Source organism: Mesoplodon bidens (genome assembly GCF_964165515.1).
Source record: "Mesoplodon bidens genome assembly, chromosome: 8".
Taxonomy (NCBI): Eukaryota; Metazoa; Chordata; class Mammalia; order Artiodactyla; family Ziphiidae; genus Mesoplodon; species Mesoplodon bidens.
The window spans coordinates 106,099,328-106,117,700 of record NC_138165.1 but is presented as its reverse complement, the minus strand read 5'-3'; the positions used below and the strand labels follow the sequence as shown (position 1 = coordinate 106,117,700).

General features: G+C 39.3%; 1 protein-coding gene across 3 annotated transcripts in view; it reads right to left on the bottom strand.

The window, feature by feature from the left end:
* Positions 1–10,433, bottom strand: part of DIS3L2 (DIS3 like 3'-5' exoribonuclease 2) — a 382,646-nt gene extending 372,213 nt beyond the window's left edge. For 2 of the 3 annotated variants that reach the window (XM_081243341.1, XM_081243343.1), the window contains exon 1: positions 10,120–10,430. The gene's annotated coding sequence lies outside the window, so the exon portion shown is untranslated. Of the gene's footprint in view, positions 1–10,119 lie in introns of all 3 variants that reach the window. The other variant, XR_014016571.1, reaches the window with a different exon arrangement.
* Between the last annotated feature and the right edge of the window lie 7,940 nt (positions 10,434–18,373).

Genomic DNA, 18,373 nt, shown 5'->3' with positions numbered 1-18,373 from the left:
AGTACAAGAAACAGAAATAAAGAGGTCAGATTTCTTGTCAGAAACAAGCAAGGTAGAAGACAGTGAATCAAAATCCTTATAACACTGATTAAAAATAAAAAATGTTAATCTAGAATTCTTTATGCAGCAAATATATCTTTCAAACACAAAGGCAAAATACAAACTTTTTCAGACATGTGAAAACTGAAATAATCATCACTAGCAAACCTGCATGGCCAGAAACACTAAAGTCCTCAAAGCAGAAAGAAAATGATAAAAGATGCAAACCTGGATCTACACAAAAGAATGAAGAGCTCTAGAAAAAGTAACTTACGAGTAAATATAAAGATTTAATTCATAAAATTTAAGTCTCTTTAAAAGACAATTGATTACTTATAAATAATAATAACAGTGTATACTGGAATTGATCATATATGTGGAAGTAAAAAAATGATGAGCACAAAGGCCAGGAGGGAAATTAAAAGATACTGTTAAAAGGTTTTCAAAAACAAACAAAACAAAACAAAAAAAGGACTTCCCTGGTGGCACAGTAGTTAAGAATCTGCCTGCCAATGCAGGGGACACGAGTTCAATCCCTAGTCTGGTAAGATCCCACATGCCACGGAGCAACTAAGCCCATGTACCACAACTACTGAGCCTGCGCTCTACAGCCTGAGCACCACAACTACTGAAGCCTGCACGCCCTAGAGCCTGTGCTCAGCAACAAGAGAAGCCACAGCAATGAGAAGCCCACGCACAGCAACTAGGGAAAGCCCACATGCAGCAACGTAGACCCAACGCAGACAAAAAAAAAAAAAAGTTTTTATATGTGAAGTGGTATGATATCCTTGAAAGTAGACTGTGATAAGTTTAACATGTATATATAAACCCTAAAGTAACCACTAAATAAATAAATAGTTATCATTAATAAGCCAACAGGGAGATGGACAATTTTAGAAAAAACAAAATTAATCCAAAAGTGAAGCAAAGAATAGATGGGACAAAAAAGAAAAATAACAAGATGAAAGATTCAAACTTAACCATATCAATAATCACATTAAATGGAAATGGTCTAAGTACACCAATTAAAAGATTGTCAGGGGGGATTCCCTGGTGGTCCAGAGGTTAGGACTCCATGCTTCCACTGCAGGGGGCACGGGTTTGATCCCTGGTCAGGGAACTAAGATCCCACAAGTCACGTGGCATGGCCAAAAAGAAAAACATTATCAGACTAGTTTAAAAGCAACACCCAATAATATGCTGCCTACAGAAACACTTCAAATATAAGACACAAATAAGTTAAAAGTAAACGTATGGAAAAGATATACCATGCTAACACTAACAAAAGGAAAGCCGGAATGGCTTCATTAATATCAGACAATGTAGGTTTCAGAGCACAGAACATTACTGTGGCTAAAGATCATTTCATAACATTAAAGGGGTTAATTCATCAAGAGCAAATAACAGTTCTAAATGTGTATGTTCTTAATACATTTAAGGAAGAAATACCAACTCTATACAAACTATTCCAGAAAATTAAAGGAAAGGAAATACTTCCCAACTCATTGAAGGTTGCCAGCACTACCATGATACCAAAAACAAAGACAAAGATATTACAAGAAAAATCATCTCAAACCACTATCTGTCATAACCACAGATGGAAAATTTTTAATAAACTTCAAGAAATAAATTCCAACAACATATAAAAATAATAATACATCAGGAGCAAGTAGGGTTTATCTAGAGAATGCAAGGTTAGTGCTAATATTTGAAAGTCAATGTAACTGACTATATTAAACCATTTCCAGTAGACTCGGAAAAAGCATTTGACTAAATCCAACGTTTGTTTCTGATTAAAAAAAAAACAAGCTCTCAGCAAACTAGGAATAGAAGGAAACTTCTTCCCTGACAAAGAAAATATACCAAAAGCCTACAGCTATCATCACACTTAATGGTGAAAGACTAAATGCTTTCTTCCTAAGATCAGGAATAAGACAAATATGTCTACTTCCACCACTTCTATTTAACATCGTACTGGGAACTGAAGCCAGTACAATAAGAAAAAATAAAAAGTTAAAGATTAAAAAGGAAGAAGTAGGGACTTTCCTGGTGGTGCAGGGGTTAAGAATCCACCTGCCAATGCAGGGGACACAGGTTCGATCCCTGGTCTGGGAAGATCCCACATGCCGCAGAGCAACTAAGCCCATGCACCACATCTACTGAGCCTGCACTCTAGAGCCCTCCAGCCACAACTACTGAGCCCACGTGCCACAACTACTGAAGCCCACGCGCCTAGAGCCCATGCTCCACAACAAGAGAAGCCACAGAACGAAGAGGAGCCCCCGCTCGCCGCAACTAGAGAAAGCCCGCACACAGCAATGAAGACCCAACACAGCCAAAAATAAATAAATATATTTTAAAAATGGAAGAAGTAAAATTGTATTCACAGATGACATAATCTTTATGCAGCAAATCCAATGAAATCTATTTAAAAAGCTACTAGAAGAAATAAGCATAGCCAGGTTGACAGAGAAGAGCCAATGTACAAAAATCAATCATATCTCTATATACTAGCAACAGTCAAAAATATAAAATTTTAAAAACCATCATTTCAATAGCATCAAAAATATAAAATACACAGGGCTAACTGTGACAAAAAATGTACAAGATATGTGCAGTAAACACTACAAAATATTGCTGAGAGAAAGAAAAGAAAACCTAAATAAATGTTCATGGGTTGGAAGATGTTAAGATGGCAATTCTCCCCAAATTATCTATAGGTTCAATACAATTTGAATCAAATTCTCAAGCAGACTTTTTTGAAAAGCTGACAAGCTGACTCTAAAATTAATACAGAAATGAAAAGGACCTCAAAGAGCCGAAGTCTGGAAAAAGAACTTTTTACACCATATGACTTACAAGGATTTACACTATATGACTTCAAGTCTTTTTATAAAACTATAGTAATCAAATCAGTGTAGTACTGGCATCAATATCTACAAATAGATCAATGAAACAGAGAGTCCAGAAATAGAACCAAAAATAGGTAATGATTTTCAACCTAGGTATAACCTAGGCACAAGGGAATTAAGTGAAGGAATAGTCTTTTCAACAAATGGTTCTAAAAAAAAAAATTGGATTCCGTTGTTTTTTTGAATTCTATATATTTAAAAAATGAACTTTGATCCATACCTTGCACTACATATAAAAATTTACTCAGGGCTTCCCTGGTGGCGCAGTGGTTGGGAGTCCGCCTGCCAATGCAGGGGACGCGGGTTCGTGCCCCGGTCCGGGAGGGTCTCACGTGCCGCGGAGCGGCTGGGCCCGTGGGCCATGGCCGCTGGGCCTGCGCGTCCGGGGCCTGTGCTCCGCGGCGGGAGAGGCCACAGCAGTGAGAGGCCCGCATACAGCAAAAAAACAAATTTACTCAAAGTGGATCATAAATTTACAAGTAAAACTTCCAGAACATAGGAGAATATCATTGTGATATTAACTTAGGCAAAGATTTTTTAGATAAAGCAAGAAAAGCACAATCCATAAAAGAAAAAATTGTAAGTTGGACTTCATCAAAATTAAGAACTGCTCTTCAAAAGTCATCATTAAGAGAATAAAAAGAGACTAGGAGAAAATATTTGCAAATCCTATGCCTGAAAAAGGATATACATCCAGAATATACAAAGAACTTCTAAAATTCAGTGATAAGGAAACACACCCAATTAAAAATGGACAAAACATCTGAACAGACATTTCACCAAAGAAGGTATATGGATAGCAAACAAGTTCATGAAAAGATGAAGAGCATCACTTCCTTAGGGAAATACAATTAAAACCAGGGCCTGGCGGTCCAGTGGTTAAGACTCCACGCTTCTACTGCAGGGGGTGCAGGCTCGCTAAAATCCCTCATGCCTCATGGCACAGCCAAAAAAATATAAAATAAAATAAATGTTAAAAATAAAATAAAATAAAATCACAATGAGATACCAATATACATCTATAAGAAAGTCTAAAGTTAAAAAGACTGACCATACCAAGTGTTGGCAAGGGTGTGGAGGAACTGGACCTCTTATACATTGCTGGTGGGAATGCAAAATAGTACACCCACTTTCCAAAACTTTGACAGTTGCTTTAAAAGTTAAGCATATACCTACCATATGATCTAGCCATTCTACTTCTAGGTATTTAACCAAGAGAAATAACAGTATACATCCACACAAAGGCTCGTACACAAATTTTCATAGCAACTTCATTTGTTACCAACTAAAAATTAGAAACAACCAATACATCCATGAATAGGTGAATGTATTAATAAACTTCTGGTACATCCATTCAAAGGAATATTACTCAGCATTAAAGAGGAATCAACTACTGATACACTAAAAAAAATTGATAAATATCAAAATAATTATGCTGAGTGAAAGAAGCATAACTACATACTATATGATTCCTGTTATGTAAAATTCCAGGAAATTCTAGGAAATAAAATTAATATATAATTACAGAAAGATCAGTGGTTATCTGGCATGGGGGTCAAGGAGCCAGGGATGTAATGAAAGCTTTGGGGGTGATGGATATGTTCACTATCTTGTTTGTGATAATAGTCTCTTGAGTATATACATATACCAAAACTTAATAAATTGTATACTTTTAATACGTACAATTTATAGTAAGTTGACAACACAATTATCCAGCTTTTAAAAAATATGGTCTTAACCAATAACTAATAATGCTTCACAATACAAATTGGTTCCTAATTCAATCATTAAAAGTATTCCCTATTAATAATGTATATTTTAGTCATAAAATTCATAGGGCATCCTTACTTCCAAACTATTAAGACTGATTTGAACTGGCAAAATTCAGTAAATCATAAAGAAAACAAATGTCTTATTGGAGCAAAAGATCTATGAACAATTCAAATATGTTTTCATTTAAAAAATGTAAAATAACTAAAAAGAATAACAAACCATGTAAATTGTTGATTTTACGTACAATTAAAACAAAAATAACCACGTGCTGTTATCTCCTCCCTCATATAACTGCTGCTACAGTTTCATATTCAATCCTCTAAAACTAACTAAAGCTGACCAAGGCAAAGAGGGAAAGGAGCAACTATTTCCCATGTAGAGAAATGCTCTATAAATGAGGTGAAGTTAAACAGAAATGTTTGGGGCTTCTCTCCAAATCCCTCAGCACCTAGACAAACACTACAAACCTCTTCCTCATCAAATCCTAATGGGAGAAAGAAACAATCCAATTTCATTAAAGGAAGCCTCAGAGGAATCTAAAGGGCAAAGTTAGTCAATTAGCATTACATAACTTCCTGCCTCCTCCTGGTTTAGGTACCCAAGCTCTCAAGTCTATCAAATACTCCAACAATTACTGTCCTTCATTTGAAGGATTTTTTTAAACCACAGGGAACAGGTAACTCCCTACTGTATCAGCCTACTTCATTACTTGCCCTTTTCCTTATGGTTCCTCTAGAACTGATGTTGATGTTCTCATACGTAGCATTCATGCTGAAATCAGAACCTGATTTAGAGAAGTAGCACAGTTTGGTATGGTGGAAGGAATATGGACTTTGGAATCAGACAGACATGGGTCCATACTTTAGTTCTAACACTTACTGCCTTATGACCTAAGTAAACTTCCTGAGCCTCTATATTCTCCTCAGTAAAAGAGTTGAATCCTCTTGCTCAATGGGCAACAATTGATATTTAATGACATAATACATGTGAATTACTCAACACATAGGAGGGGCTCCATAAATGATAATCCCCTTCCTCTTAACTTTCTAATTAGAAGGCATTTTCTGAGGGCAGGGTACCTCTTCATTAGCCCTTATCTCCAGCTAATTTCATCAGACATTTTCACTGTGCTTTGTGTAACATGAAAGTCCCTTCCTACTAGTGGGAACACTATCTCTTGTCTGCCACCACTAGTGCATCCCAGAGGCAGCTATTACTGGGTTTTAAGAAAGGAATCAGAAGTAGTTGGACTGCACACTCATGTCCATTAGCAGCATTATTCACAACAGCTAAACGTGGAAACAACCTAAGTGCCCATCAATGGATCAATGGATAAGCAAAATGTGGTTAATACATACAAGCCTTAAAAAGGAAATTCTGACATATGCTACAATATGGATGAACCTTGAGAACATTATGCACAAAAAGACAAATACTGTGTGATTCCACTTATATGAGGTAATTATAGTAGTCAAAATCACAGAGACAGAAAGCAGACTAGTAGTTGCCAGAGGCTGGGAAGAATGGGAAATCGTGGTTTAATGGGTATAGAGTTTCAGTTTTTGGAGATGAATGGTGGTGATGATCGCAAAACACTATGAATGTATTTAATATCACTGAACTGTATACCAAAAAATGGTTAAGATGGTAAATTTTATATTATGTGTATTTTATCACAATTTTTAAAAATTGGGAAAGAAGTTTTTTTAGACTAATGGCTGACTAAACTTGACTAAATCTAGCATCAACACGAGAGTTAATCACATAATTGCAACTCTGGGGCATCAAGTTCTTGCTATGGTTCCAAATAAAATGCTATCTGAAAAGTTCTTATTGTCAAATCCTTCTACCTCCTGTTACATGACACGAACAAGCATCTTGTGCAGTTCCACCACCCTCAGTCTAATAAAGATAACAAGAATTCTGGCTGAGTTTCTCTCACGTCACCAATAATGGCACCAATAGCCGGACCGCAGAGGGATTTACAGAACCATTCCAGGCCCACAGTTTGATCTGTACATGTGCTTAGTAGTACTTGAATGAAAATGAACTTCATTTCCCACAGAAACTCCCCAGATAAAACAAAAAAACTTTTTGAAGGTTACAGTAAAAGGATACTCTAAAAACTGTATCCTATAAGGCTGATCCTATAAGGCTGGTCAACATTACAGAAAACCAAAGTCTGGAATAAATGGGGAAACTGAAAATAAAAATTTACAAATCTTCCTCACACCAGAAAACACTTTGTTATACTTTTTTTGTACTTAAAATACTGAGCCACCTCAAAATAATTTCCAGTCCAATACCTAAAATCAACTAGTCTGTAAGCATTGTGAGATGAACACTATAAAAAGTAGTACAAATATGACTCTTTCAAAACCATTTAGCAGTAATAAAACTCACAAATAAACATAAACCTTTGCCTCAAAATAAATCAGCTAACCTAAAAAGTTTAATGTGTTCTTTTTCATTTCTGATGGCTTCCTCATCAAAATGTGCAGGGGAACCCAAGTATACATGCCATGGGCAAATACATGCAATAAAGACAGGAAAAACTGAGAGAGTCTCAACTCTGATGGCAAAAGTGAAAGAATCATTCAACTGCAGAAGGACAAATGTAAATATGATTAATATAATCAAGGATCTGAATCAATGAAGTTCAAAATTTTATGCAGAGTCACCTTCTAGGCAATGAAAGTCCTAAAGACAATCAATTCGTCAACAAATACTTCCTAGGCATCGAATATGCCTCAACATATTGGAATGGGGATGTGAAAATCAGTTTCTGCGCCTCAGTGGTACTTCTGGTCTAACTAAAGAATAAAGCACGAAATCACAACATGTAAGCAGACTGAAGCAGTAAAGGCACCCACCCAGAAGTTGAAAGACCAGAGCTCTAGTCCCAACTCTGCCCCAACTCACTAAGATGTCTGTCCTTGGGCTAATCACTGAAACTTCTACAGAACTCTATTTTCTCGCCTAGAATAAGACAGGATAATTTCTAAGGCCTCTTCCACTCTGGATCTATTAATTCAAGTTGAAAGACAAGGGAGAGGAACTGGGCCTTAAAGAATTGGTAGGATTTGAATCGACTGATGGGAGAAGGAAGGTTATTGCAGAGAAGGAGTATGAAAGTATAAATGTATGATTTCACTTATATGCGATATCTAGGGTAGTCGAAATCATGAAAATAAAAAGTAGAAGGTTGGTTGCCAGGAGTTGGTGGGAAGGAGAAATAGGCAGTTGTACAGAATTTAGTTTTGCAAGATGAAAAAGTCCTAGCGATGTTACACAACCATGTAAATATAGTTAACTGCACACTTAAAAAATGGTTAAGAGGGTAAATTTTATACTATGTATTTTTTTAACCACAATTAAAAAGAGTCACAGAAATTAGCCTCCTAGCAGTCATACTAATGCAAAAATATTTCAACTCAACTGACTTCTAATGTCCAATTCTAATCCCTAAAATTCCTTTTTCCCAATTAAAAAAAAAGTAGATGTGCCTTGCTAATGGTACATGGAGTCTCCCTCAACGGCAATAAAGCTGAAAGAGCATGTTGAGAAAACGAAGAAAGAGAAGACAATGCAAACACTAAGCAATAGTAGAAGATACAAAGCAGACTAGTTAAACACAATCTAACTGTGTCATACCCACCCACAATCTAGCCTAAGTCTCTAAGTAAAACTGTACAGAGGTTTCTCTTTACTCCAAAGATAAACTCTTCAACCTGCTTACAAGGCCCAGCACCCTCTGGCCCACCTCTCCAACCCCCTCTCTCACTAGATTCTTCTACACTCTTCCTGAGCGACACACAGATCTGTATCTTAAGTCCCCAGTCCTCTCCATGAACCCTGCCATCACAGGGTCTTTTTGCCCTTGCTGTTTTTTCTGACTGGATCATTCTTCCCTTCCTGTGCATCCTTCAGATCTCAGTTCAAATGTCACTTCTGTGACTTCCCTAACTCAAATACTTGTCACAGTTGCAGTTTTACATTCATGTGATTAATTGGATTGCATCCGCTGAGGACAGGGATCATGCATGCATTCACTCTCCCCAACTTCCAATGCTAAACGCAGTGCCTAGTACCAAGTAAGCACTCAAATACTTGTTGAATAAGTGAATAAATGGGCACCAAACCTGTAAGAAAGCAATAAAATATCACAGAATGTCTGCTTAAGAGTTTGCGCATCTTCACAAATGAATCTTTGGAGGATGCCCAAAGCAATTGAGCCGAAAATCCCTATTCAACTCTTACCAAAAAAATCAATTCAGATAGCTGTATAAATTTCTCTAGCTCTTCTATGTCTCTAAGCAATTGCTGAGCACTGTAAGTACTTAATAATTACTTATTGAGCTGAAATGAAATTATACTGTTTTGAATAATGGATTTTGATATATAAACTCCTGCATTTTAGTCCCATATAATGTCATTTTCGAAAACTGTTCATATGTCTCAGTTTTAGCTCCACTGTCATTGGATTAATTATAATGTAGTTATCCAACAATGTTCAAATAAGGCTTAGAGTTTCCTTAGTCCCACTTCTTCAAACTCAGTTAAGGGAGGTTTTCAGTCTCTTGTATTTTCATATAAATTTTACTTTGTCAATTTCGGGGGGGGGAGGGGAAGCCAGCTGGGATTCTAACAGAGATTGTGTTGAACCTGTTTTCAAATGTAAATCAAAGATATTAACAACACCTGCCCCTACTTTTTCAACGTAGCAAACTTCACTTGAAATTTTTCCCAAACCTACTCAGTCCCAAGGAGAGCTCCTTCCGTAGAGAACTGTTAAGACACAAAATCCAACTTACAGAATACTAAACGCACTAAAAACTGGAAAGCTAATTCCCAGTTAAAGGGTCAGTTCAAAACGCTGGATTAAATGAGTCTCCACGATCAACGAAGCAGATAAAGTATACCAGTTTGTAAAGCGCCAAGCGGCAGGCAAACACCAAGTATTACAATAAAGTGGCTGCTGTTCAAGGATCCTAAGGCGCCTCATCCCTGTCAATCCCAAACATATGTATCCGGACCCACAAGAACGCGTCCACAGGTGACCCGAACCTCGGGAAGCGTTCTCTCTACAGCAAGAGGCCCTGTTTAACTCTGCTTCTCCTCTCAGGACCCCATACTAGGCTACAAGGGAGGGCCGGCGGGGCTCGGGGGCGAGGAGACGGGCCTGGGAGACCGGGTGGGCTAGGAGCGTGGGGCGTGGGGTGGGCAGGGGCGACGCCAGGGCCGGGGAGCGATTCCAGAGGCAGAGGGCACTCGCCCGGGGCCGCCGGCGCAGGTACCCCTCGAAGCGATGCGGAGGCCTCGAAGGCCAGACCCGGGGTCGCTCCTGGGGAGGGGTCGAGGTGGGGCGCGCGAGGAGGGGACGGGGAGGCCTCACCGTGTCTCCCGGGAGGCAAGCGCCGCCGCGGTCCCGCAGTTGCTAAGGAGAATGCTCTTCCGGGTCACGGGCGCGGTGTTATGGAGGCAACGGTGGCCGGGAGGGGCCAAAAGTGAGGCGCGGGGGTGAGTGCGCGGCGGAGGGGGTGGTCTGTTGTAGTTGCCCTGCGGCAGCCGGAGCAGGGCAGGGCTAGGCGGAGGGCACTCCCAACTGCTGTGGCCTGGCCTCGCGGAGACGACTGGCTGTAGCCGATGACTGTTGCTGCCCAGCCCCCTGCTCAGGGGCCAGCCGCTGGCGGGAACCCTCCCGCCCCTGCTCCTGAATGCCCCCAGCCCCAATCCTCAGTGCTGTGACCCGCCGGGCCGCCTCTCACCCAGCCGGCGACGCCTGTCCCCAACTTCTAGCTTATGGGTGTAGCCACGCCGGTCCTCTCCTGTGACAAGGTTTTACACATCCTTTGATTTACTCCACACCCGGTTAGTGAGCACCTGCTCAGGGCTAGGTGCAGGGCTGGCCCCGGGATACTGAGGGGGTCAACCCAGGCGTGGTCCTGCCCTCCGAACGGATAGGCAGGTGGGAGGGCAGGCAGGCAGTATACTGCATATGGTATTGGGATGCGCAAGTGAAGGAAGCTAGGGGAGCCTGCCCTGGGGGCCTACCCAGACTCAGGTGGGGAAAAGCTGATGGTGGAGACCTCAACCAAGTTAAAAGTGTAGGGAAGAGTGTTCCAGGGTAGAGTGTAGGCTCGACTGAGAAACCCACCGAAAGGTCTGTACGGCCTGCCCAGGGAAGTGTGTAGAGAGGAGAGAATGGTTAAGGATGGAACCTAGAAAACATCAATATGGTAGCTGTGAACTAAGGAAGAGGAACCCCCAAAGAGCAGGCAGAATGTTTGTTTGAAAGGCTGCTGAGGAGACAGCAGAAGTTCAGTAAGGAGGTGATCACCAGTGTAAAACGCCATGGGGATCCAGAGCCCAGTGGTGACCATAGAAAAATCAAAATTCAGGACTAGGTTGTCAAAGTTGACAGTGGCTTGAATCTGTATAGTGAAGGAGTCTACCACCATATTTTCCTTGTTTAAACAAGGGAAAGAGATACACTAAATTGTTCCTGAATGCCTTAATGTTTTCAAAAGCACCGTCACAGTACTTGCAAATTTCAGGATTCCTCTACTAATAACCAATCTCCTTGAAGGTGGAAAATATTTGTTATTTAACCTTGCATCTACAGTGCCTGCCACATTCAAAGGCCTCAGTCAATGTTTGCCTAAAGAATAAAAGAACCCATGGGCCTCTGGTTTTTAATGTTCACACAGGTCCCTTCCAAACCCTCAGCAAAACTGTGATGTAGGCAAAACTTGTCTATTCAAACTGTAGAGAGTGGAAGAAACTCAGCAAGGACAGGAAGCAGAGGGTGGTAGAGGTCCAGGGATTCAATGGATGGGAGAGAGCCCAATAGAGCCAGAGATGGGAAGATCCAGAAGAAGAAAAGGACAAAGGATTGAAAACATAGTAGCCAGGGCCAGAAATGGGAGATGAGGCCAAAAATAGTTAGAAGCAGGAATAGAAGAGGAAGGACAATTTTTGTACATAAATTGAACAGAGAGATCCCACTGAGATTGGACTGCTGGCAGAAAGTGCAGTGTCAGCCAGTGTGAACACTGCAGGGCTAGGTGGACATATCCCCATGTCCTCTAAGTGAAGTGGGCCCTACACTTCCTCATATGGCCACAGGATAACCGCAGCACATGCTGGAGTGAGTTGGGATGAGAGGCTTGCCCCACAAGCATATCTCCTTAATTCCAGTCCATTTCCATTATCACAAGTATTATAATAAGCTCCCCCCAAAAGAGAAATATTATTCTTCTCTGAGAGCCTAATAAATCCATCCACAATGGATGTGACCATACATCCATGGAAGGAAACCATGAAATTCAAAATGTGTGGCTGAAGAGTTTAGAACACCCAGCATATCAGCCTAAAGGGCCTAGGAGTAACATCAACAAGGCAGGACCAGAAAATGGTTACAATTTGGTAAAGGAAAGTTAACTGTTTTGTGAACAGAAGGGACAAAGTTAACTTGTAACCTAGAAAAAGGAAGCCCCAAATACATGAAGTATAACAGATAATCTACCCCACATTCTCCTGGCAGCCTTGAATATGCAAATATTCTAAAGAACTCTGTTCTGTTGAAGGGCCAAGATGATTCATTAGGCTCACCTTGGCTAGACTTCTGGGACATTTCAATGGTGCCTCAAGAAATAGAAATTTATCATTGCTATGAAGGGCATATTCTTAGAGAACTGCAGGGAATTGTGGGTGAACTCTGTACCTCAGGGGTGGTATGGGCATGGAAGTTTCCAGGTGATGTGCTTTGTCTGACTGGTCTCTGGATGACGGATGCCAATTAATGACTGAGGAATGCCCCCAAGACCCAAGATATGAGTGGAGGACCGGAGTTACCAGGCCCTGTTCTTATATGAATTGAGCCACCTGCTGCCTCCAGGAGAATTCCATTTTGGCATTAGGAGGGACTGTGTCTGAAATCTAAGTTTTGGTTGCCCCAGAGCTTTCCATACCAACGCTGATTCCTAACCACCACCATCTCCAACTTGAGATTCCTGGGTACTAACATCCACCCAGTCACAAAGCCAGACACCCAGGAGTCACCCTTGACTCCACTGTCCCCCGTCACCACACTCTCACCCTAAACAGCCCAGTCCAAGAACAAGTCCTGTAGACTGTGTCATTCCCCCCACCCAATTCCACTGCCACCAGTTATGGTGAAAAGAGCAAATAACCAAGCAACTCAGGTTCAGTAAGAAGTATTACAACCTCAAAGATGAAGCAAGGTGATAAAGGCAGTGTGTGTGTGTGTGAACAGTGTAATGACCAAACAGCACAAAAACTTCAAGGAGATAAGATGAAATAAATTCATTCAGCAACATGTTTTGATTGCCTTTCACATGCTAATTTTGCCTTAAAGGAAGTAAAACATAATGAAAGGACTATTAAATAGGTTAAAGAAAAACCTAAGGTAGAATTGAACAAATTCCAACAACCAAAGTGAAAGAGTGCTTGCTGGCCTGGGGGTGTGACTTTGGAAAGCCCTAGATCAGATGTGCGGTGCATTATAAAGCCCATAGCTGTGCAGGCAGAGTACTGTGGGCTGAGAGGGCTGTGGGTGAGCAGAAAATATGTCTCATCAACACCATATCAATTGTTCTTGGCCTCCTCAACAGCAGCAACTAGACACACCCAGACCACTATTTCCAGCTAGGAATCTTAAACTTAGTTTTAAAAATTACATTTCTCTCTTCCTTCTATCTTCATAGTATTATTTTTATTCTAACTTTTAAAAAACAAATCCTTCTAGAATATTCCCACTTTTTTGCCTCATAGGTGTTAGCCTTTACCTTAATTTCTCTTTTACCTACTAGCTCTTATTTAAATTTTCATCTTTTAAAATATTTTTAATCTTTATTGTATCAGGATTCCATCAACATATTAGTCTTAACTGTTTTCGGTTTAATTTAAAATTTTTTTCTAGTTCTTTGCCCTTTTGTTTCTTTTTTATTTCACGTATGCTACTTTAAATGTGAATTTTAGAAAATTCTCTCATTTACAATGCTATTTTTTCTAAATTTTTATTTCCACATCCTTAGCTTTAAATTTGTCTTAATTTTTATACTCTCTTATCATCTTATTTTAATTTTTATTTCTCTGATCTTCCATCTTGCATACTTTTCTGGTTTTTAACTTGAATTATACATATAGCTCAGCAACTGCAAATGTTATCTAACAATTATTACACTTTAACTGAGAAAATAAAGGATCATATTTAATTCACCAAATCCAGAATGCTTATACTTTGTTTTGTTGGAGAATTTACTCCATAGGGAGGTCTTTATAGGACAGAATTTTACTTTTCTTCTGTGCCTTGTCTCCTGCCAGATACCAGCCTCATATGAAGCTAGAATAACAGAAAAGGCGCTCTCAAATTGCAACTCCAATACAGCAGCAATGTGGCATAGCACTTAATACGTGGGGAACCGAACTGCTGGGTTCAAATCCAACTCCTCCAGTTACTCACAGTGTGACCTTGGGAAAGTTACTCAACCTCTCTGGGTCTCCGTTTTCCTCACCTATAGAATGTGGGTGATTATGATAGCATCTCATAAGGTTTCTGTGAGATTTAAATGAGTCAATATATGTAAAGCACCTAGAACAGTGCCTGGCACATAGTAAATTCATGTGTTTGCTAATATTGTTTAACAAGAAGTTATCCTATACAGTAGTCACTCTTAGGAGTATAAAATAGCCAAGTATCTTGCAGATGATGGTCCTAACTGACAGAAGCAACTTTTATTCTTCCTCTCGGAGCAGACACTATAGCCTACCAAAGTTCTCTTTGGCACTTTCTCTTCTTAGCCAAACCTCAATATTTGTTTTCAGATATCAATACTCCTCCAAGGACTCATGTATGGGGTGGGGGGGCAATAATTTCAGTGAAGAGTGAGTCTGTTTCTCCTTTTCCAATGCCCAGCCCTGATTGTGTCTCTGCATTCTAGAGTTCTAGAGAGAAAACATCTGATTGATTGGCTCAGGCCAGCCTATGAATTGGGTTAGGGGTCTGCTGGAGCCAATCAGCTAAGCAAGGGAAACAGAATCACCCAGTAGAATTATGGCTACTCAGGTATACACCTTCCTTAGGGGCTGTGTGTGTGTGTGTGTGTGTGCATGTGCACACACACATGCTCTTATTGGAGGAGAGGGTAGCAAAATTTCAATGAAGGGAGAAATGATAATTTTATGCACTGTATAGCCCATCTCCACAGATATGCATACCCTAGCCTGTAAAACAATGATATAAAGTATAGTTGCCATTAAATGTGATAACTATTTTTAAATATTTAACTTTTCAGAATGCCAAAATCAGACCAAGAGGATTTGACCTAGGAGGACTTGAAGAAGGTAAGAGAATGACAAAAAGAATTCTGAATCTATTTATAAGAAAAAACATTTTTGAATTAGAACAGATATAAAGAAATGTGTGCAGTCTGCTTTTTGTTGGATAAATGAAAATATAGTAAAACACTAGGAAATTGGGTTGTTCGGAAAATGTTAAATTTGATCTCACTTAAATGAATCAAAAAACACAGCATCCAATAGAAATCCTATAGTAAAGAGACAACAAAGAATTTTATTAACTGAGAAAAATGCAGAGTAACACAGAACAATTATAAGATTACATGTAAATGGACTACATTCTCCTATTTAAAAAACAGAATCATAGGGCTTCCCTGGTGGCGCAGTGGTTGAGAGTCCGCCTGCTGATGCAGGGGACACAGGTTCGTGCCCCGGTCCAGGAAGATCCCACATGCCGTGGAGCGGCTGGGCACGTGAGCCATGGCCACTGAGGCTGCGTGTCTGGAGCCTGTGCTCCGCAACGGGAGAGGCCACAACAGTGAGAGGCCCGCGTACCGCAAAAAAAAAAAAAAAAAAAACAGAATCATAGACTGGATTAAAAAGACAAAATCCACACCTATGAATCTTGTTTTTAAAAAGAACATTTAAAGAAAAGGGAGATAGAATAATTTAAAAGCCTGGCTCAGATAAATCATGCTTACACAAAAGCAAGAATAGTAGGTCCCAGCTTGACTGAATAAGTTATGTTCATCCCAGGATTCCTGCATATCTGGGCATGCCCTGAACACCAGTGGCAGGACCCACTGGAGGATTGTTTACATGAGAAACTAGCATCCTAGGAAAGAACCCCTTCTTCAGGCAAAGCCAAAGAAAAGCCCAAGGACAGCAGGCTAGTATAATGCTGTGTGCAGCAGGCAGGCTGCAGGGAAAGTGCCAACAAAACAATCTGTTTGGCCTAAGGCAGTCCTGCTCTTTAGCTTTTCAACAGAACGGGGCACCAGCAAAGAAGGGTGCTGTTGGAGCTTGCTGGCATAAACTCTCCACAATACTCCATTAATTGGCCCCAAACACAGGCTCTAACCCAGCCCCACTGAGGGATTGTCAGCAAGTCCCTACACCTCAGGGGCCTCCATTTCTCTTCTACAAAAGGGTGATTAGAGGAGAGGAACTGATCCAAAAAGGGAAAATTGAGAAATAGAGAGCTTTCTCAAATGTACATTAAGCTTTCACAAAAATTAATTGCAATTTTGAAGATAAAGATATTCACAATAGCTAAGCAAAGATTTTACACATACTTCCTCAGACTTCCATATGATAAAATTGGAGAGGAAGACAATACATCACCTATATGCACATGAGCAGGCAAGAATAGAAGAAAGTTCTGTGATGGAACGATTAAGTTGAAAAGGCAACACCAAATATGAGGATGTTACGTTAAAGGCAAACAAAAAAGAGATACTGGGTACACAGTTAAAGCTGTATTGAAGGAACTCTGGTATCTTTCATGCTTATGGTAACAAGAAAAAGGGAAAAATTATCAACTAAATCTACACCTAAATTTTTTTTAAAGATATAACAAATTTTAAAAGGAACAGTAACAAACATGAAATCAAATAAATTAATTAGATAAGAGAATATCTGCTTAATATACAAAACTGAGATTAAAAATGAACTAATATAATATTTACAGACTACTAGTATAGCAAATTAAATACCCAAGAAAATACAAGAGAAACAAACATCTAAAGACTATATAAGGGCTTCCCTGGTGGCGCAGTGGTTGAGAGTCCGCCTGCCGATGCAAGTGGTTGAGAGCCCGCCTGCTGATGTCCGTGCCCTGGTCCGGGAAGATCCCACATGCCGCGGAGCAGCTAGGCCCGTGAGCCATGGCCGCTGAGCCTGCACGTCCGGAGCCTGTGCTCCGCAACGGGAGAGGCCACAACAGTGAGAGGCCCGCGTACCGCAAAAAATAAATTAATTAATTAATTAAGTAAAGACTATATAAACACAAAAATGTTTCAGTTATTAGGAAATATGATTCAAAGCTAAAATCAAATAAAATTAAAAGGAATTAATAATTTTGAATAAAACCAACACAAGAAGAAAATTCAGAACAACAGGAAAAGATTAGCAAAAGGGAAGGTTCATAAGAAATATAGAAAACCTATTCAATGAAGATTTGTAGAATGACTGAGTGAATTTTTTGAAAAAAGCACCTAGACTTGATATTGTTGTCATTAACATTTTCAACAGCAAGTAAATAAACAAAAACTCAATTCATTTTGTAAGGCAAATACATTCACTTCCTGCCTACCTGTAAAGATAAAGATTACAATACAAAGAAGTTTTAAAGTTTTTGCTTCATACATAATTTTACCACTTTTGCACATTTATTTTCATTTTATTCTATTTCTAGTACCATATTTTTATGTTGCAGAGTTGTATAATGTGCAACTATTTTACTTCCCTTCTTTTACAAATTGTATCTTAGTATTTTCCATGTTTATTTTGGAGTTTTCTTTTATTTTTTTCTTTGTTATACAAATTATAAATATTCACATGAAGAAGTAACTAAAAATTTATGAGTAGTTCCACTACCTAAAGTTAGATAGATTGTAGATTGGTAGGTAGATGGATACATAGTACATACATATATACATACAGACATACATACATGGGTAGGTAGACATACATTTGGATTTGGATTAGAATATACTTTTTTGAAATTTTTAAACTGAAGTATAATTCACATAACATAAAATTCACCATTTTAAAGTATACAATTTAGTGGTTTATAGTATAGTCACAATGTTGTACAGTCGTCATCACCACAATAAATTTTAAAACATTTTCACCACACCATAAAGAAATCCCATACCATTAGCACTCCCCATTTCCCTCCCATCCTTCCAGCCCTAGGCAACCACCAATCTACTTCCTGTTTCTATGGATTTCCCTATTCTGGACATTTTATATAAAAGGAATCATACAATACGTGGCCCCTTATGACGGGCTTCTTTGTCTTAGCATAATGTTTTCAAGATTCATCCACATTGTAACATGAATCACTAATTCATTCCTTTTTATGGTTAAATAATATTCCTATATATAATATATATGTCATTTTGTTTATCTGTTCATCAGTTGCTGGACATTTGGGTTCTTTCCACTTTTTGGCTATTGTGAATAATGCTGCTATGAACATTCAAGTACAAGTTTTTGCATGAACATATGTTTTCAATTCTTTTAGGTATATATATAGTTGTAAAAGTGCCTGGTCATATGGGCTGGGTCATATCATAACGGTGCCATTTTACATTTCCACC